The sequence below is a fragment of the Ochotona curzoniae genome, unplaced genomic scaffold (assembly GCF_017591425.1).
Source record: "Ochotona curzoniae isolate NIBS_2020 unplaced genomic scaffold, NIBS_Ocur_1.0 contig_3190, whole genome shotgun sequence".
NCBI classification, from domain to species: Eukaryota; Metazoa; Chordata; class Mammalia; order Lagomorpha; family Ochotonidae; genus Ochotona; species Ochotona curzoniae.
This window is the reverse complement of record NW_024465751.1, coordinates 12,131,969-12,149,890: the sequence shown is the minus strand read 5'-3', so window position 1 is coordinate 12,149,890 and position 17,922 is coordinate 12,131,969. Positions and strand designations below refer to the sequence as shown.

Here is a 17,922-nt window from a genome sequence, read left to right as displayed (position 1 = left end):
TAGGTTAAAGTTTAGACAAACTTCTGACTCTGTTTTAATTGATTAACTCTGGACTTGCATTTATTTTCCTACAAATAGATAAACTACTCCTGGTAGTAGATTCTAAGTTCTATTGATGTCCTTCTTACTGCAGTATTTGTTGGTTTGCTATTAATGTACATTTTTCAAATTTGCCACTAAATAAGTTATGATAACAATGGCATAATAATTGTCAGTGTTTATTGAACCCATATTGTGTGTTAAGTTGTCTAATAAGCACTTTCTGTGAGCTATAAATCACTTAGCCTCTGGCGCAGTATGGTTAGCTCCATTTCAGAATCGTGGATAGAAATGATTAGAGAAGTTAACTACTTACCTAGCATCGCAAGGTGAGCGGGAGGCGGGGGGGGGGGGGGGGGGGGGGGAGATTGGGTGGCGGTTCTGTTGTTGCCCTTGCAGGCAGGGGGTAGAGCTGGGCTTGTTCCTAAGCCATTAGCGCATGAAGGCCAGAGGAAGAGTCCTCAGCCCCTGTGGACACAGCCTGGGCCTTTGAAATTGGACTTCTGTTCAGATACTTCTGTTAGGCAGAAATGAAATTTCTGTATATAATAATGTGGGCCATATATGTGAACATGATGAATTATAACACTGATATATTTAAAAGCTACAAACATTTGAACTGGTTTTCATGAACGTGTATTTATACTCTCAGGTATGCCTGATTGCTGGGCACCATACTGATGAATACGTGTATGGTGAATGCGTCAGTTTAACTTTTGGGTGTCTTACTTGAAGACAGTACTCTGGATTTTGGTTAAAATATCAGAAGTTAAGATTAGGAGTCTACTTGATTGTATTTTAGGATCTGGAAGCAATTTTTTTTTCCCCTGGGATAGGAAATTCTGGGGAAATTTTTATCATTAGACTGTTTTATACATAAAACGATATGAAATGTATTATTCAAATAGAATCTCATGCAAAAAATATTAAAAAGTATTCACAGTGTTATTTGGTACATGTAGGTGAAGAGGTTTTTGAGATGTTGCTGTTCTTAACTTTGTTGTAATATGAAAGCAGCTATGGGCAAATGTAATTAAGTGGGCAGAGCTCCTTTTCAGTAAAACTTTATTTACAAAATCAAGCACTGGGCTAGAAATGGCCCATCATGTTAATTTTTTCTATCCTTGAAATAGATAATTGATTTTCACACATCATTTAAAATGATACTTTTTGGGGACAGGTGTGAAATAGAGGGCTAAACCACTGCTTTGGACACTGCATCATGTAATGCAATGACTCGAATTAAGCCCAAGTGTGTCAGTTTCTGATCCAGCCTCCTGCTCCTGTTGCATAGCCAGGAAGGCAAAAGATGACAGCTTGGGTCCCTGGGTCCCTGCCACCCGTGGGAAAGTCCTGGCCCAGCCTCAGCAGCTACAGGCATTTGGGGAGTGAACCAGGGGATAGAACACACACACTGTCTCCTGCCTTTCAAAAAAATAACTTTATTGTCTGAAAGGCAGAGTGACAGAGGGACGGGAAGACACAGGAGGAGAGAGAGAGAGAGAGACACAGTAGGAGAGAGAGACACAGGAGGAGAGAGAGACAGGAGGAGAGACACACAGTAGGAGAGAGAGACAGTAGGAGAGAGACACAGGAAGAGAGGCACAGGAGGAGAGAGAAAGACACAGGAGAGAGAGACACAGTAGGAAAGAGAGAGGAGGAGAGAGATGCAGGAGGAGAGAGATGCAGGAGGAGAGAGACGCAGGAGGAGAGAGACACAGGAGGAGAGACACAGGAGGAGAGAGACAGGAGGAGAGACACAGGAAGAGAGACACAGGAGGAGAGAGAGAGACACAGTAGGAGAGAGAGAGAGACAGGCGGAGAGAGACACAGGAGGAGAGAGAGAGACAGGAGGAGAGAGACACACAGTAGGAGAGAGAGACAGGAGGAGAGAGACACAGGAAGAGAGACACAGGAGGAGAGAGAGACACAGTAGGAGAGAGAGGAGGAGAGAGACGCAGGAGGAGAGAGACACAGGAGGAGAGACACAGGAGGAGAGACACAGGAGGAGAGAGACAGGAGGAGAGACACAGGAAGAGAGACACAGGAGGAGAGAGAGACACAGTAGGAGAGAGAGAGAGACAGGAGGAGAGAGAGAGAGACAGGAGGAGAGAGAGAGAGACAGGAAGAGAGACAGGAGGAGAGAGACACACAGTAGGAGAGAGAGAGACAGGAGGAGAGAGACACAGGAAGAGAGACACAGGAGGAGAGAGAAACACAGTAGGAGAGAGAGGAGGAGAGAGACACAGGAGGAGAGAGACACAGGAGGAGAGAGACGGGATGAGAGAGAGACACACAGGAGGAGAGACAGGAGGAGAGAGATGCAGGAGGAGAGAGACGCAGGAGGAGAGAGAGAGAGAGACAGGAAGAGAGACAGGAGGAGAGAGACACAGGAGGAGAGAGACACAGGAGGAGAGAGAGAAAGACACAGGAGGAGAGAGACACACATAGGAGGAGAGACACATAGAGAGGTCGTCCATCCTCTTGTTCAACTGGCCACAAGGGCCATTTTCTGCTGCATTCCCAGGAGCATTAGCAAAGAGCTGAGTTGGAAGTGGAGTAGCTGGGAATCAAACTGGTGCTTGTATAGGATGACAGTGTTGCAGGTGGCAGCATACCATGGTGCCCCACAATGCCTGTCCCCAAAATAAACTTTAAAAAGACACGTTTCCAACCTTGTGAATTCATTTATATTCCCTCATTTCATAATTGAAGGAAAGATATTTCCTGATTGTTAACTCTGCATCCTGTTGGCCTATTTACTATTATTAATACAAGAAGCAACAGCTAACAATGACTGTTTCCTATGTCCTAGACGTCATTCTAAGAACTTTACTTGTGTGCAACTCCAAGTTTATTCCTCTCATTTCCTAGAAAACAAAATGTTATGTTACTTAATCGGCAAGAGAGCTCAGTCAGAGCTCTGGATCTGCTGAGAGTCCATTTATTTAAAAAACTTTATTTTATTATAGGGAACCAAGCCCAGAAACATTCTGTTACTTTTGATCAAGAGGAAAGCCGTTGTTTATTTAAAAAAATCAATGTTGTAGAATTCAAAACTATTCAGTTACTTCATCTCACATGGGTACCTAATACTCCATTGATTCGTAAGGACATGCTAACACACAGGATGGACATTTGGTGCTACAGTTAGGCTGCATCTTTGACTCCTGGGGTCAAGTTCCTGCCTCCAGCCTCCGGGAAATGTACATACTGCGAGGTGCCAAGTGATGGCTCAGATCAGTGCTGGATTCTGTCATCAACATGAAAGCCCTGGATTGAGTACTGGTTCTTCTCTTTGGCCTGGCACGTTCCCTGGCCGTTGCATCTTAGCAGAGCACTACTTCAGGGAGCTCTTTTTGTCTGTCTTTCAAATAACATCAATTAGTTATATTATTAATATATCTGCAGCTATGGAATGTTTCTTTCCACTTCATTCCTTTTCTTGGTTTCAGGATCTGAACCAGAAACTGAATAAAGACTGAAGATGGAGTTGTTTATTCTTTTCGCTTACTTCTGAATCTTCTCTAAAAATGGGAGTGTTATCTATCAGGTGGACCTAAAAGGCCTGCCTGCATTCACCCAGAATCTTAGTGTAGATGCGAAGCAGTCACGGTCTCAAGTCTGTGTAAGGATCTGTGTATGTTTAGACTGTCAGTTGACAATCAGATTGCTTTTGCTTCACAAAACCGTTTTACCTGCTTTTTTAGATCACAACTCTGCTATGAGACAGCTATATCTTATGCTAACAGAATCTACAGAGCTTACAGAAACTTGCTAACATTTCAAAATCTTGTGGTTTTTTTTTTTTTTTTTTTAGCTTCTAGAAGTTATTAAATGCCTTTGGAAATCTTTACCTAATTTTGTGTCCTAGAAACCTCCCATACTCCTTATGGGTGGAGTTATGCAGTAATTGTTTCTTATTTTTAAGATTTACATTTTTTTAAAATCTGAGGGGCATATTTGCAGAGAGACAAGAAGAAAAAGACAGAGAGAGAGTCCCCAAATGGCCACATTCACCAGAGCTGGGCCCATCCAGAGCCAGGAACCAGGAGCGTCTTCCTGGTCTCCTTCATAGGTGTTTGGTTCCAAAATCTTGAGCCATCCTCCACTGCTTTCCCAGGCCATTGGAGCAGTTGGGATTTAAGCTGGTGCCCATACGGGAATCTGGCTCTGCAGGCAGAGGTTTAGACTGCCAAGCCACCACGCTAGCGTGGCCCTAGTTGCTGTGATTTTTTTGAGTCTGGTTCTTCATCCTTCTCTTCAACTTGTAATAAGGCCTCTGTGTTCTTTCAGTAAAATCCTTCTTTGCTGTATCAAGTAGATAGATAAACATTTATTTATCTAATATTCTGATGTTTTCTGACTATAGCCGACTGATGCCTCATGCCTCTCTGCAGATGACTTTGCAGTCCTGAATCCTGCGCGAGGGCCAGTCGCTCAGATTCCCTGCACTATCACAGTGGCCCCCATCCATCCTTGTGGAAGGAGAACTGGGGCTGTTTTCTCTCCCACTGTTACTCTCACTGGTAATGATAACAACATCAAAGGCATATTTCTCTGTTTGTCTTTTGAATCCAGGGGTTTCTAATATTGTAGCAACAGAGCTATCATTTTCACATGGCAACAAACAAAACAAAAACCCATGACAGTGTCTTCCACTGAGCAGATGGATATGAGCAAGGTTTAAAGCAGTGAATGAGAACATTTCTATGCACAACATTCTATTATGTTTAAGCTAATTTGAGGTTTTTTACGTGCTCATAGGGCACAGATTTCTAAGCAAATTTTAGAAAAATCTAAATATATCCATTTTCATTTTTTTCTCCCAGAACAATTCTCTTATATGTAACTGCTAGTAACTTTAATTTATCAACCATTAATGTTTGTTGAAAACCTTTGATACACGCTTTGGGCTATATTGAACAAATGTTATATATGCATTCCAGGAAAGGGAGTATTTTGATTGGTTAGTAGGAGGACATTACTACAGATGGGGAATGTAGGACCTCCAGCTCCCAGACCTACCTGGCTGCCTACTTAACCCATGTCAGTAGGAGGGGAGAGGTAAACTGGGCTGCAGGTTTGTGTTGGAAGAGTGCACATCCACAGGCTAAACCAGGTGACCCCGAACTACAAGAGACACTGGAGTAGTGACAAATCAAGGGATATTCAGAAGTGTTGGCAACAGGACCTGGTGACAGGTTCAGCATAGAAGATGAAAGAAATGTAAGTGTGAACAGCACACACTGAGCTTTCGGCACTGTGTAAGTGCTAGAAATATAACAAAGGACCAACCCTCAACCTCTGCATCAAGTGGCTGTTTCTGGTGTGCAGTTTAAGACTTCTTCATTCACAGAAAATCAGAGGACAGGGAAGGGGAGCAAGTGGCGCAGAGAACGGTGATGAGACGGTGTGTGTTGAGTGGGGGAGGAGGAAGGATTAGGAAAGCTGGTAGAACTGATGTGATTACTGACTTGTGGTCACCACTGTTTTGTGTGAGTTGGCTGTGAGGGGATGACACTTAAGATTTCTATGGGTAAGTTATAATCATGTCTTTGTCCTTTTGTTTAGCAGAGTTTTCTAGATGCCCACTTTCCAATAGGGCAGTGCTAGTATTGGCCATATGTTAGCCTGCATCAGGAGTGGATATACCTTCTATCATGTTGCTCATTGGACTGGGAGTAGCAGAAAAATCCAAAGCATTGATATATACTATGAAATTGACTACATTACACAATTACAAGTTTGAGTCGTATCATAAGGTACAAACTAGGATTAAAGAACATGAAGAAAAACTTGCATATCTTCAAGTACAAATAATGTTTTGTTATCTGGATTTAATTTTTTTTCATTGCAGAGTTCTTTTTCGTGTGAGCATAGTATGTATTTATTTTCATCTTCTTGATACCCAGAAATCTTCTATCTGCTAGTTCACTCCCCAGATGCCCACACCACCAGGGGATAGGTCAGGAGCCTAGAACTCCAGCAGGCCTCCCATGTAAGTAGCAGAAATAGAAGTATTTGGGCCATCACCTGCCTCCTCTCAGGAATGTATTGGCAGGAAGTTGAATCAGAAGCAGAGTAGCTGGGACTCAAACTAGTGCTACGATATAGGATTCTCATCATTTTAAAACACTCCTTGTACAGTGTAACAATACCACCCCGCCAATACAGTTTTTTAAATCATTTTACTTTTCTTTTAAGGCTAATGAACATCTTTTGGCCTTCAGCTCATATATTAAAGAAATGCAGAATAAATGTAATATTAATTTAAATATTAAGCTTCAAAAAACCTAAAATATAGGAATCTAATGTATGGTATGCTGCCAAACACATGGCATTGGTTTTTCAAGTCACGATAATCACACCATAGGCACTCACAGTAGACTTAATTGCAAATCCAGGATGTCTGGACTATCCATTGGCATATGAGTCACTGTGGAAAGTTTCACTGGCTGAGTTTGATTTTGGTGAGAGCTTCCTTCTCCTTTATGGTAATGTCATTGTCAGAAGATTTAGGGAACTAGATAATGTGCTTTTTGCAGCAGATAAGAGAAAACATTGTGGTGGAAAACAGGAAAAAATTGGGGAGGAAGAAAGATTGTTTATGGGCGGGGTCGGCTATGGTGGCTTGACAGGCTAATCCTTCACCTACAAGTACAGGCATTCCATATGGGTGCCAGTCAGTGTCCCGGCTGTTCTGGGACACTGTCCCTGGGACAACAGTGGAATATACTCCAGGTCTTTGGGTCTCTGTACTCATGTTGGGGACCTGGAGGAGGTTCCTGGCTCCTAGTGTCAGGTCAACTCTGCTCTCACCATTGCAGCCACTTAGGGAATGAACCAGCAGATGGAAGATCTTTTTCCTGTCTCTCTTTTCTGTGAATCTTTCTTTCAAATAAAAACAAGTAAACCTTTTCAAAAAACTATTCTCGTTTATGGAGAACAGTTTTAGAAATAATCATAATAATCTAGTAAGGACTGTTAAAGTATTATGATTCTCTGAACACAGTTATGTTGTTGGTTTTACTTGTTCAATTGCTTATGAGCCAATAGTACTGATGACATCAATATCACTGGTTTCTGTGACTGAATTAACATGAATTGTTTTACATTTGCTATCTGCAATTCCTCCCTTAACAGAGAATTTGAGAGCTTGAATTACTATCGAAGCAAGCTGTTTATTTCTGAATTTTATTATGTAACTGGTGAGAAAGTTACTAATCTGATAAATTACAACTGATATGCAAAGAGTCTGAAGTTTCGAAGAGGAACACACGAGATAATTAACTTATCAGACTCCTCCAGAGCAGCTGGAACTGCTATAAATTAAGAGTCACTAAAAATTAAGCCCCTAGGCTAAGACAGATGCCAGGGCCTAATTTAGAAACCGTGACAGACAGTTCACTAATGTTAGGAACACACCTGTCATTTACTTCTTGGTTCCTGGAGTGAGAGTTTGCCATGTCTAGGCCCTTGCACACAACAAAACAAATACTGGGATAGAAGAGGTTAGAGACGAGTGCAGTAGCATGGCAACATTGAAAAAAGTCTTTCAAAGTCCTTATAGGATCTTAATGATTTCCGAGTCTGTTTTTTGTTTCCTTACCTTGCTTCTGGTAGCCTAATTAATCGAGTGTGACTTTTTAGCTACTGCTGAGTGCCACTCCATTTCAAAGCTGTGAGAAGAATGTGCCACCAGCTGATGAGTTCTCTGGTTACCTAGCTATCTTTAGAAGATGCGGTCTTTGGCTTAGTGAGTGCTGTAGTTTCTAAGTAGCCACAGGTGTTTGGAACCATGCTGGGACTTCTCAGGGCTCCTATGGAACCATGCTGGGACTTCTCAGGGCTCCTACAACGTGTGCTAAGTTTTTTTTTTAAATTTTTTTTTTATTAATTGCATTGCATTATGTGACACAGTGTTATGGGCACTGGGATTCCCCCCGCCCCTCCCCGAACCCTCTCCCCATGGTGGATTTCTCAACCTTGTTGCATTACCACAGTTCAAACTCAGTTGAGATTCTTTCATTGGAAGTATTTACCAAGCATAAAGTCCAGCATCTTATTATCCTAGTGAGTTCAACGATTTCTTGGTGAGACCATCTCTTATCTGAAGGTAAAGCCGGCAAAGTATCATCCCAATCAGTTCAAAGCCCCGACATAAATCAACAATTTACAACATTATGGCATTAACAGGAGGTCGTGTGTATGGAGCATGTGTATGTGTATGTGTGTGGTCCTTGAACCACCAGGAAGTCATCTAACATGAGCAGTTGTTTCAGCTATGCCTGCTATGCAATTGGGATCAACCAGTGTGTGTGTGTGTGTGTTGGTTGCGAAATGTTCTTTAAGCCCATCAGCCAAAAGCAGCCTCCATTAGAGCTGTAGATTTTCTCACTAACATTTTGTTTGAAATTCTTTTTAAAACCTGAGAAACCTTGTCCTCTAGTTATAGACGTGCCACACCTCAAGCCTGTGGCGTTCTGGCAGCTTCAGCATCTCTCCTGTGAGCTGAAAATAGACAAATGTAACCCTAGACAGTGTTCATAAACCATGCTTGTTACAGGATTCGCTTTAATATGCTCATCCTTGTTTGGGAGCCCAAAGGAAATGAAATTTGCTATTTTATGTTCCCTGGCCTTGTGGTTTGCGGTAGATCTTCTCAGTACAAAATGTGCCGAAAGCAGTGTGTTCTATTTTGATCTTGTGAGTGAGGATTTACCCTAAAGGCTCATCAGAGTGTGTGTGAAAACAGAGAAGTTAGAGCTGAGAGAGATTTTTCAAGATCGATCTGGTCAGCTTCCTTATTTTCAAGATCAGGAAACGGAGGCCGTCAGTGGGTTGAAAGACTTCCCTTCAGCCAGCTTGCCTGGACGGAACCGCATTCTCTGTAAAGCCACAGCTTCGAGCGCCCCTCTTCTCCCAGAGACACAGTTAGCAGGCTTCTGCGTCACCGTACTTGCACACTGTAGTGCCTGCCCTCCCTCATGTGCATTCTTTCCAGCCAATGGGACAAGTTTCCCCTCTTCCTCCCTTCTAAAGTGTGAACTTTTGCACCTTAAATGTTCTCCCCATCAAAAGGGGAACTGGATTCATGCCCACCATTCTACCAGCTATGTGACTTTTCTACCAGTCCTATGTGACTTTGTCCTTTGTTCCACTGAGAATTGTCTCTAAACAAAAACCAAGACTTTTTCTGGCTACTTACTGAAAGGCAAATACAAGTCCCCAGTCAAAAGAACTTGAACAGTAACAAGCAGTTAGGGAGGAGGTAATATTTAAAAACCCTAATGTAAGATTGGCCCTGGGGTTAGTTCACGTGTCAGCTGTGGATGGTTTTTGGAAGGGTTAGACCTTAGGTGCACCTGTTGCTGATTTACTGAGGGCTGGGGGCATGCCTGCTCTATCTCTGGAAGCATCTTCAGCAAGATGGGGCATGTCCACCTTACCCACACTCTGGCCAGCAGAGCTCCTTGAGCCTAGGTCACTTAATGGCCTGCTTTTGGTTCCTCCCATCATTCTTTTCTTCCTTTCATTTCTTAACACCATATGGGATCTTTTTTGGGTTCTAATCAGGGATTTCTTGGCAAGATGTTGTCCCAATCAGTAGTATCAATGTCACCTGAGTACTTGTTACAACTGTGAAGTGTTGGGCCCACCCCAGAGCTACAGGCTGAACGAAGTGGGAAGTGGGGCCCCGCTCTCTGTGTCTTTTCAAGGCCGCCAGCTAACTGTAGTACGGGCTCGTGACCAACACAGCTCTCTTTGGACTGTAAGTTTTATCTCGGGTTGCACAAACTTGGTGTGTTTTCCCAAATTTTCCTGGGTGGGTGTGTTAGGGGCAAGCTTATTGGATTTTTGTTGTTGTTGTTTTTAATTATATTTTATACCTGATTTTTCTGTTTATATATTTCTTTGTCCAAAATTGGTCCTGAGACTGTTACTTCTCAGGAAAAAGAGCCTAGTTTACAGCACAGAGGATCGGCTTGGGAGGCAAGTGCTTTTGTCCCCAGTGAGCCCAGCCTGGGCATTCCTAGAAATGACTTGCAAGGTCATCCCTCTGTCCAGCCAGCTCTCTGCTCAGCGGGCCACTAGTGGCTAAAGCAAGAGATGAGTGGCCTCTGTTCCCACTGAGGGCTGTTCTGAACCAAGCTCTTCGTAGCAGGGCCAGAGTTGAAGTCCCTGAGTGAGGAGGTTGGAGGGAATCAGGGGAACCTCACCGAACTTCCCTTGAGTCTCAGCTTTGTCGTCTATGAAATCTGTGATGTTGAGAGGGCTTGAGCTGTATGGCCTGAGGGTCCTTGTCAGTTATGACAATTCAGGGTGCTTGTTACCTAGTTTGGTTAACACCGCATAAGGGGTGAGATGTTTCTGGTTCACCTCACAGGAAGCAAGGCCTCAAGCATGTGTTCAGGAGGCAGCCAAGTGTTCTCTCTCTCACCTGGAGTTCTCAATGCTTTCACTTATTCCTTCATCTGCAGGGCCTCCTCTTCCGAATCTTTGAACCAAAGGAAACAGCCTGCCTCAGTTCATTCATGAGTCCATTTTGTCTGTTTGGCTTGTTTAGATAAACCAGGAGTTAGCTGCTGCTTCATTATGTTTCTGGCAGAATCTGACAGTGAAATATGTGCAATAATAATGGCAACCTAGGAGGTGACATTATGAAGAGCTTATTACGTGTAAGCACTTTATGTAGAGTTTTTTGTAAGATCCCATTTATACCAATTTTAGAAGAGGAGATTGAACAAGCAAGAAGTTGAGTGTTTCTGCCAAAATTAGTGAAAAAGGAATGCCGATTGTATTGAAATCTGGGCTGAGTGTCTTCTCAGCTGTTCTGTGTTGAATGATGAAAAGTACATGGGGAAGATGGAAAGTTAATTGCTCACTACTGCGACTAAACTTTTTTGTGCTACCTGGGAAGTAGATTTTCTTTATTCCCACTTTCTGCCACCTGAGTAACAGCATTGATTGGTCTCATACTAGGAGTCAAGGGGGTGTGGGTACAGTGCACTCCAGAGCTTAGAATCACTGTTCTAAGTGAAGTACAAACTCCTGTTTGAAGGAGGAAGTGTTGTGGAGGTAGGAACTGCTTCATTATATGCTGGGGTTAGGAGTCCCAGCTGGACTTAGAGACTGCTCCCCTCCACCCCCAGCTAGTCTTAATCCAAATTCTTGTCTTCTTGTATGTAAGAATAGAACTAAATGTAGATAGAGGAGAGAAGAAAAGCAAGATTTGTTGAAAAGCGGCAGAATGGTACACACTTAGTCATGTCTCTGGGAAACCTCGAGAGAGAATTGCTGGGGGTCAGGGTTTTTCTAGGTTAATTGATGGGGTAGCAGGGCACATGGTGGCCTCCAAGGGGGCTGCATTGGTCTCTGGTGCCTGTTGCAGAGAGGGGCTTAGCTGCATGATGGGAGATCGATGTGCTGTCTTGAGCCATGCTGAGTTGGTGTGAAAGGTATAGAGATTAAGGCAGTGCTCATGGCTTGAGGGTTTCACATCTTCAGCTTTTTGTGCGTCACTGCTTTCCTGCCCAGTTTGTGTCAGGAGCCAGGACACAGAGTCCTGTCATTAGCGACAGGAGCGGGGGGAGGGGATCGGGAGAGAAGGCAACTGCCCAGTTCCTACCGAGATGGTGTTGACACAATAACTGGTACTGGTTCAGTCAGTCACTCTGGTTCCTCAGCCATTTCCCTAAGCCATTCTGGGCTTGTTTCATTACTTATGAGATGGCAATGAGAAGCCTGGTACTCCTGCATTTGGAGTGTGAGCAAATAATGCTACATTTGGAAAACTAAACTAAACTTTGTGCATCTTGGAAAAGTGCTTTATAAGCAAAACTGTGCCATTTTTCTGACACATTACAGAACTGTATCAGAGCTGGTGACGGATACAGTCACTCTGTTCCTTCAGAATTGGAGCGCTCTTGAAAAGGCCCATGAGGAGGGCAAGTTCACCGAAAACCTCTGGTCCTTAGCCATAAGGAAAGCTGAGTTAGTGACACTCCCGTCTTGACTTTATGTTTATCTCTTATCTCAAAGATAAAATGAGATTAAAAGGTCCCCTTGAGCTTTTAGTCACACCCCATTAAGGTGTTCATTATATGTCCCATTGGCACTGATGTTAACTCCCCAGAAGGGTGTAACTCACCTGACCCGTACCACCTCCCAGTATGGTCTTCTTAATCACACATCTTTGACTCTGCAAATAGTGCCATGACTTTTATTTTTAAATATATATTTGTTTGCAAGGCAGAGTCACAGGGAGAGACAGTTTTCACATGCTGGTTTACTCCCCCAAATGACTGCATCAGCTGTAACTGAGCTTGAAGCTAGGAACCCGATCCAGGTGGACCATGTGGGTGGCAGGAGCGCAGGTGTTGGAGTCATCATCCAGTGCTTCACAAGCGTGTAGGCAGGGAGCTGCTTCAGAAGCACTGTAATTGGGACCGAAACAGGATTTTGATGTGGGGTGCAGGTACCCCAAGCGACAGCCTCTCTCTCTCTCAGATTGCTCAGCCTGCCATGACTTCTTTTATTGGCACTTCTAGGAGCCCATCTGCATTTATAGCAGTAGCAATATCTGTGTGGTGTGTAAACTGCATAAATTCTAACCCTTATCCTGACATTTTAACACAACTAAAATATTTTCTTATGAGCATAAAATATAAGACAGGTGCTCCTGCCAATTATAGAAATCAGGAAATCGTGTTTTGTGAATAATGGGACTTGAGCAAGTCATTTTGATTTGTCTGAACTCCTTTATGTATCAAATGAAACGGACGATGCCTTCATGATTGATAGAAATATTGCTAAGCCCAGCTCACATGGTGTGTGGCTCTGTATCAGTCTGTTTTGTATTACCATAATGAAATACCTGAGGCTGGGCAATTCTATGAAGGAAACAGTTTATTAGCTCACAGCTCTGGAGGTTCAAGGGCACAACTGTGGTTATGACTTTTTGCTAACCAAGTCCTGGGTGTTGAAGGGCATCACCTGGTAAGAGACGAGGAGCCTCGTGTGTGTATCTGTTCTCTTTACCTGTTTATGTGCAGTATGCAGCACTGGCCATTCCAATTTGGTGACTGTATTTAATCTAAATGCCTCCAAAAAACTCTGCCTCTAAAACCACAGTCAGGTAAAGTTTCCACTGTCCTTATACCCCACGACGGGTATTAAATTTGAGCACAGGGCCCAGCGTGCTAGCCTAGTGGCCTAAAGTCCTTGGATGTGCTGGGATCCTATATGGTGATGGTTCTAATCCTGGCAGCTCTGCTTCCCATCCAGCTCCCTGCGTGTGGCCTGGAAAAGCAGTTGACGATGGCCCAGAGCCTTGGGACCCTGCACCCATGTGGGAGACCCAGAAGAGGCTCTGGGCTCCTGGCTTTAGATTGGCTCAGCTCCAGCTGTGAATCTTCCTCTGTCCCTCCTCCTCTCTGTATATCTGCCTTTCCAATAAAAATAAATCTTAAAAAAAATTTCAGCACAGGAACCATTGCAGGACACAGAATCCATGTCCAGTGTGTAGCAGGCTCCGTTCACATGCAAGGTGTTATTGTTATTTTGAATCCTCCTCGAACATGAATTCCAAGATGGCATGGGATGTACTATGCATGCATTTGGAATGTTCCATGCTCTCTTCCGGGGTGTGTTTTGCATCTTGATTCACTGTGGAGACAAGATACCCAGTTGACCTGAGATTCTTGCCTTGTGCTGACCTGGCAGAAGTCCCGGAGGAGCTGTGACTAGCACTTAATGATGGACCTTGTGCACACGTGCGTGTGTCCACCCCAATTATTTTCTGTCTCCCAGGAAGCATATGTGCTCTGCCTATAAGAATCAACACCACACTCCTCCCCCCGTCTGCTTTTTCCCTATAATTCTGTTCAGGCTGCACGAGTTCAAACATCTTCATGACGCAAAGCCATGGAAAATGTGCATTAGGATCACTCATTGTGTACAAATGTGGATCGTAGTCATACCTCTGTGTATGTAAGACTTCCATTAGAATGCATAAGAACCACTTTGGTATTCCTTTGGGAAGTGTAAGTTAAGAGAAATTTCTTGTTTTGTGTTTTTATTTATTTGGAAAGCAGAATGAACAGAGAGAAAGAGAGAAGTCTGCCATCCATTGGTTCATTCTCCAGAAAGCCAGATAGGATTGGGTCATGCCAAAGCCAGAAGCCTGGTCCTGCTTCAGGGCTCCTGTGGGGGTGACCTGGGCCCGAGCATGTGGGTCATCTTCCGCAGCTTTTTTAGGAACATTAATTGATAGATAGATGGGAAGCAGAGAAGCTAGAATCTAAGCCAGCCCTCAGATGGGAAGCCAGCACTGCAGGCAGCCGCTTAACTCACTCAAGGTGCCACAAGGCTAGCATGGATAGTTTAAGCTTTTGTTTATATAACATGTGCAAACCTTAAAGAGAAAGACGGTGTGTTTCTTTTGTTCCTTGTCTTTACCCCTGCCCTTTTAGACTGAGCACCTTTTAAGGGGGAGTAATGCAGAGTGACACTCCAACACTCCCACGTTCCCCAAGGACAGATATTATCTGTTGAAGAACATCTGTGAAGGACAATGGCTTGGTTAGCACACACCTTTGTCAGTGCTATGGCCTGAATGATGAAACTCACATTGTCATACCCACTGTTAGCTTGCTGTGTTTTTTAATTAGACCGTTTACTCTGGCTGAGAGTTATGACGCTGTTTTTAAATGAGAATCTGTGGTTTTAACTCCCCCCTTTGTTCCCAGGGACTCGCAACCTGCTGTGGTTCTCTGCCAGCCACTTTTTGAAAAACATTTTCTGCATTTCTTATCAGATGGATAGTGATTGCGTACACATCATTAACACCCCGCACTCAGCCCTGTTTGTTCTCCTGGGGCTGAAGGGGAAATTGTCTGATGCAATTGCAGCAGCTGGTTAGTTGGACAAGAATAGAACATGACAGCAAGACCTTGAGTGTAAAGTCTGTGAACCAACTGTCTGACGTGAGTGATGGTGGGAAGGTGTTTTCTGTATGCTAATTCCATGGCCACCAGGATTGAAAATGCAGCTGCAGTAGAAGGGCGTACTTTCCCAACCGAGTGTGTCCAGTGTGGATTGGTCTGAACTGTTAGAACCTGCTGCCTGTGTCTCCTACAATCCTGAGTTCAGAGCGTGCATTGATTGGTTTGTGCATTAGCGAGGGTCTGTCCCATGGGATTCCTGATCTCATCTGATTATTATCAGTAGGATGAATGCTTTACTAACAGCATGAAAATGTTGTGGGAGAACAGGAAGCTTTGGAAGGCTGGAAATCTGTCCATGGATGAAGCTCCCTTAGCAAGCTGAGCCCATAGAGCTGGTGGAGTTTGGGAATTATTGAAGGCAGGAGGTGGGGACAGTGTCAGCTGAGGGGTGTGTGTTTTGAGCAGAGGCATGGTGGAGGGTACTTGGCTTGTTCGGGGCAGGAAGATGTGTTTGGAATATGCCAGGCGTAATGCCCTCCTGTTTGTGGTTGGGAGGTGAGTGGGAGATGAGGAAGATTTGGGTTGGCTTGTAGGGCTGAGTAGAAGGCTCAACCATCCACCGGGGGGTGGGGGGGGGATTGGAAGCCTCCTGCGAAGCTTCCAGGGTCTGGGAGAACACAGAGCCACGTGACTGCAACCCTGCGCTGCCCCGGTATCCTGTCCTTCCAGATTCCCCAATGCCTTCTGGGAGTTTAAAATTTTTATTCCAGGGGAATAATGCAGGATGAATGTGGGAGAACCACATCGGAAAAGCAGGAAATATTGCAGGTATAATAGCTCTGCCCTATTTTAACCAGAGCCCCTCGTTGCTCAGTTTTATACATTGATGACTGGGGAAGCTTTCACTTAAACAAAATGTTGCATGCCACAGTTAGGATGTGAGAACTTCGGCTGCAGTTCAAACAGGGGAAGCAGCCATGCGACAGGGCTTGGGGATTTACTGCTCATTCCACTGAGGAGACAGCAGTGCCCATGCCTCGTGTACTGCTCAGGGAGCTATGTGGACACACCTTGGGCAGACTTCTCTATGCCACGCACTGTCTCTCCTGAAGCATGACTTGCCAGCAGGAGGTTTTGACTGCTGTAGGTGTAAGTAAAGTGTGCAAGGTACTTGTAAATGGAAGGGAATCCCAGTCAGTCATGGCAGGCAATGAGAACTCTGTGTCCAAGCAAAACGCTGCATCTAAAAGTGTGGCCTTTAGCAAAATCGCCCGTTTTCTGTGGAGTCTCTGCAGAGAATACTATTCTGCAAGAGGCTTGGCTCACATCAAGTTTCCCTTTTTTTCAACAAGACTTTGAAATAGTTCTGACTCGGTCCTGTTTTTTTTGCTTTGTTTTGTTTTTTTAGATATCCACATATCTTAATGTGTTGGTGGTTGTGAAGGCTTAGGAGAAATTTAATTCAGCTAAAAGGGAACATGTTTTTAAAAATAGTTATTATATTCTTATTGCAAAGTCAGATATACAGAGAGGAGGGGAAGTAGAGAGGAAGATCTTCCATCTGATGATTCACTCCCTAGGCGGCCACGATGGCCCGAGCTGCACCAATCTGAAGCCAAGCCAGGAGCCTGGAGCGTCTTCCGGGTCTCCCACGCAGATGCAGGGTCCCAAGACTGGGCCATCTTCGATTGCTTTCCCAGGTAAAAAGCAGGGAGCTGGATGGGAAACAGGGCTGCCGTGATTAGAACCAGCATATAGGAACTGGGCATGTGCAAGGTGAGGATTTAGCCACTAGGCTAGCGTGCTGGGCCCAGGAAAGCATTTTTTTTAAAACTTGTATTTCAAGTTATTTTTATTAGAAAGAGAAACTAGCAGCCAAAGAGAAGACGCCCATTCACTTTGTTCCTTATCTGCCCGCAGCAGCCCGGCTTGGGGCAGGCGAAAGCCAAAGACCAGGAACTTGATCTAGGTGTTCAGGGACACAAGTGCTTGGACTGTCGTCATGAATAGGAAGCTGAATCAGAAGCAGAGCATCCAGGATGTGAACCAGCGTTAATATGAGGCACTGGAGTCGAGCAGTAGAGTAAGCTGCTGTGCAACAACACCGAGCCCCTGGCTCAAAACATCTGCTCGTGTGTTTTCATGTGTTTGCAGTGTAAAGATTCTTTAATTCCATTAGGATAGTTTCTATAAAACATACATTTGTCAGGGCTTGTTTCTTGATTTCCATGTTTTGACTTTAGAGAAAAAAATGATCTCCATTATTGAACATTTTTAACAGGTCCATAATTCCAAAATCTCAACTTGTATACCTTAACCTGATCCCAAATTCTTTCTCCTCCAATGTCTCTTATACATGGAAATGGACCGGGCCTTGTTGGATGTACTTCTCCCTACTGTGCGGCTGGGAATAAATGGGAATAAATAATATTCAAGAATTAGGACCCAAATTGGAAGTCGTGGTAATTGAGTAACTGACAGGTTCTATTCTGTGGTATGAAGTTAAGCATACATATTAATTTTTTTTTTTAATTGGAAATTTTCTGGGTGCTAAAACTTCTTTTGGCTCATAACATATTCCACCTACACCAAATTATATGGTAGCTTGTTCCGATTTCAATTACTAAATAAGTTGGGCTTCATTATTCTTGGATTTGTGACAGACATCATGTCTAGGAATGTTTTGCATTCTGCCACATTGAGCTTTTAAAACAAATTACTCAGTGTCATTGTCACTGAATGAATTGGAAAGATTCATATGATGACATTAGTGTGCTTATGGGAACTCGTTTTTTAAATTAGGGTTCATTTTTAAAATTGATCATCGCACCTCTCCATTGGTATCATTTTTGCCTGTCCAATTCCCTGCCTTAGGGTTTTGTCGTGAGAACTCGTGTCCGTTACGCTGTGCCAGTGCCCAGCATGTAGGAAG

The 17,922-nt window shown here is 43.9% G+C and overlaps 1 protein-coding gene across 4 annotated transcripts in view; it reads left to right on the top strand.

The window, feature by feature from the left end:
• The window catches only part of DEPTOR (DEP domain containing MTOR interacting protein), a 160,933-nt gene that overhangs the window by 16,497 nt on the left and 126,514 nt on the right, over positions 1-17,922 (top strand). The window contains exon 1 of one of the 4 annotated variants that reach the window (XM_040979371.1): positions 14,507-15,029. The exons of the other annotated variants lie outside the window; for them this stretch is intronic. The gene's annotated coding sequence lies outside the window, so the exon portion shown is untranslated. Of the gene's footprint in view, positions 1-14,506; positions 15,030-17,922 lie in introns of those variants that run through there. 4 annotated transcript variants of the gene reach the window in all.